We start from the raw sequence: 3,365 nt of genomic DNA, 5'->3' as shown, positions 1-3,365 counted from the left end.
TCACATGGAGAAGAATCTAGGGTGTCATAGCATTCTGATAACCAAAGTGCAATTTACCGGTTGTGGAGTAGTTAGTTTTCTAGAAAAGCCAAGGCCATTGAAAGGCTTTCCTGAAATATGACTAAAGGGTAAAACTCAACATGCCATTTTTATTTTTTTTAAGTGCGACATAATCAATTAAATCTAAGATTTTATTGTAGATAGTAATAATCGTCCAATTAATAAAAAAAAACATCAAATGGTGTCGTTCCATTAGAAAATTTTAAATATCAATTTGGTTGCTACGGTTACCAAAAATATAGTAACATTTATGTAATTCAATCTCAAAATACACCCATTATTTGTTTGAGTTTCTTACCCTTATGTAACGGTCACTTTTGTAATTTATTCAAATTGAAATAAGACTATGATAAATATGACCGTTTTGTAACGGTCTACAAAACTACATATTTATAGTAACAAGTTCTTGGTCAATCAACATACTTTTTCCCTTACACTCCTCCCCTCCCCTCTCGAATTCCTTATCATCAAAGTATACTCTGTAACTTTCTAATTTGTTCTCTGTCTCATCATTTTCATAATTCGTTCAAGTAGTTTCTCTTTGCTTAGATGTAGTTTGTTGATGATTACTTTATTCAAGACAACTTGTTTGCAAACATCTAATCGTTACATATAGCCTCCAGACCTATAAATCAATTTAAGCTCGTCTTAGGTTATTTGGTTTCCTTTTTCAGAAAAAAAGAACATGTATCTTGCTGCCTTAAGTGTAAATCTTCCTATGTTTATTGCGATCAACATAACATGGATCTACAAATTCTGCGTTGAGGAAGGAAATTGAATATACCAGGGCTCAGAAAGTCTCTAAAGAAATTGGTGAGTATAGCTATCTTGATGTTAGTTCTTTGTATACAAACTTAGGGATCTTCTTTCTGTAGACAACAATTTCATTAAAAAATAAGCTTAGTTGAAATGTCTAAGCATAAAATAACGATCTTTATTGTTTCAAGATTTAAAGTTGGAAGATCCAACCACTGTCTAATTCATTAATGATCAAAGAAGATTTTGTTGGGTTTTATGCAGGAACTAGGAGTTGTCTATACCCATGGACACCCCATGCACCAATCAGATATTTTGTGCATGCAAATCTCGATCATCTGAATATAGGAGAGGAGTACCAGGAGATTAATGTTGGAGGCCTGATCGATGGCAGCAAATGACTAACCTAGGGAACAGTCCAAACTTCTTATGGATCCCATAAGCAATCCTCATATACAAGCCCTGAATATACTTACCTTATAACGAAACAGAAAATTGTTGTTGGCGAAGTATAGTTAGTGATTTTCGGAATACTTGGGACTGTCTGAGAAACCAGTCCATATAATTTTTGTTGTTCGGTAATAAAAGCAGTCGAGAAAAAGACATGGGGCAAGGTAAAAGAAGCATATAATACATTTTAGAGGAAGATCGTGGTGAGAAATTGATACCATAGAACCACCGGATTCAACGTTAATTTTCAGAATTCGTCGAGAGACACATGGAAGATGAACAATGTGCAAATGAGGATGTAATGATGTTTGATATATGTTTTATAAGTCTAGAAATTATTTAGGTATGATGATGCGTATTTTTTATTTTACAAGTTAAAATAAAAAAAAAGTTACTTAAAGAACATATATATTAGACTTGGTATGGTTTTCTTTTAGTATATTAGGGAGTGTTTGATGTTTCATATGGTTTCTAATTAGTTCCAAAGGACTGACTCTGACTTGTGAGAAACACCAGATTCGATTCTCTCTTCAAAACTCGAACACCATAAATCCAACATTCTCAAAGACAATCATTTTGAACTTCCCAATTTCCTTGACTTTGATGAATGAAAACACAACAGTAGGGCAATAACGAAACATTCGCTATCTGTTCTTTTTTCCATGGAACCAATATCTTCCCAATCGACCTTCCAAAGCAAAATTTTGGTTCCATATGCGAAATCTTTCAAAAATGCCATCATCTCAAGTCTTTGACCAAATTATGAGAAATATTAACTATTACGAGACACATTCAACATCAAAAAATTGTGAAAAATTTCAGTTTGTGAACCAGTTATCACAACTTGTTCTGAATTCCGACTAAGTGTCAAATCCTTGGTTCAAATGAGTGATGAATATTTGTGCAAAGTTTCATTCCAATTGCGACCTCCTTCACATCGACAAACTACAGTGTTGACTTTACTATTTGACTTTTCTTCATTCTAAATCCCAGTCGATCACTGATTTCATATTCCCGACAAACACTAAATGATTATCAGCATCATTAGTTTTTAGATCAAAACCCATTGTATCATCGATTGTTCTTAACCGTTCTTCATGTGTTCTCGAGTGTTCTTTAAGAAGTTCTTCACAGAAAATTATCAACCAAAATTTCACAAGATTGGTCCAAGTTCAAGACTCGATTCACAAATCAAAACATCAAATAGATACAAATCGATCATGAGAACAACAGATGATGAGAAATGACTAAGTTTCGATTCCAATTAACAAGAAAAAAACAAATCAAGACCATGAAAAGAATAAGAATTAATCAGTTAGATCGAAAGCTAAATCGAATGGATTCTATTCCAAATCCTAACTCGATTGAAATTAGAAATATTAATTAAATATTTGATAAAAAAAAATGAATATTGATCTAAAAGTGATTCAATCGCAACTCAAAAAATGAAACACGAACTAAGGTAGATCAGATAAATCAATTTGGGCTCAAATATCGTTATGAACAATATCAATTTGAAATTTGGGCTCAAATTCTGGATCAAGGAACAATAAAATAAATTTGGATCGGGCTTTTGAATAAATCATGTGAATAAATTGATTCTAGTGATTTTGGCTTCAAATCAATTCATACGAAGAGTAACAGTTAGATGTATAAATTGGAATGAAAGATATGAAAATGAATTCGATCAACAAATTGAATGATTTTGGGCTTAATTTTGGTATGAATGAATACATGAATAGATTAGACTAAATCAAAAGATAATCGGATCAAAAAATTTAGAATTAAAAGAAAATAGATCCAATGGATAGACTCACCGAAGAATTTGAATCTTCGAGTAGATTACGTGAAATTGCTGTCATCTAGGATCGCAGGTCTTGAAAAATTTGTTAAACCTTAAAGATTAAGCTATGATACAACATGTAAGATCCCGCGGAAGATGAAAAATGAGGAATTGAGCATCAATGCATAATTGATAATACCCGGATTAACATTTAACGACAAGTTGTATATACAATGGAGAAGTACAAAAATGTAGAACCATGTGCGTGTTAGCCACAACACTCTCTCTCTCTCTCTCTCTCTCTCTCTCTCTCTCT

General features: G+C 32.5%; 1 long non-coding RNA gene across 1 annotated transcript; it reads left to right on the top strand.

The window, feature by feature from the left end:
- The first annotated feature begins 496 nt into the window (after nucleotides 1-496).
- LOC144997679 (uncharacterized) lies at nucleotides 497-1,680 on the top strand. Its single transcript, XR_013659900.1, has 2 exons — nucleotides 497-873; nucleotides 1,081-1,680. It is a non-coding gene; the product is annotated as an uncharacterized LOC144997679 (long non-coding RNA).
- The last annotated feature ends 1,685 nt before the right edge of the window (nucleotides 1,681-3,365 follow it).

Source organism: Lactuca saligna, chromosome 5, assembly GCF_052625555.1.
Source record: "Lactuca saligna cultivar CGN05327 chromosome 5, ASM5262555v1, whole genome shotgun sequence".
In the NCBI taxonomy this organism is placed as follows: domain Eukaryota; kingdom Viridiplantae; phylum Streptophyta; class Magnoliopsida; order Asterales; family Asteraceae; genus Lactuca; species Lactuca saligna.
Note: the sequence above shows the minus strand (reverse complement) of the source record. Positions and strands in the feature narration are given on the sequence as shown.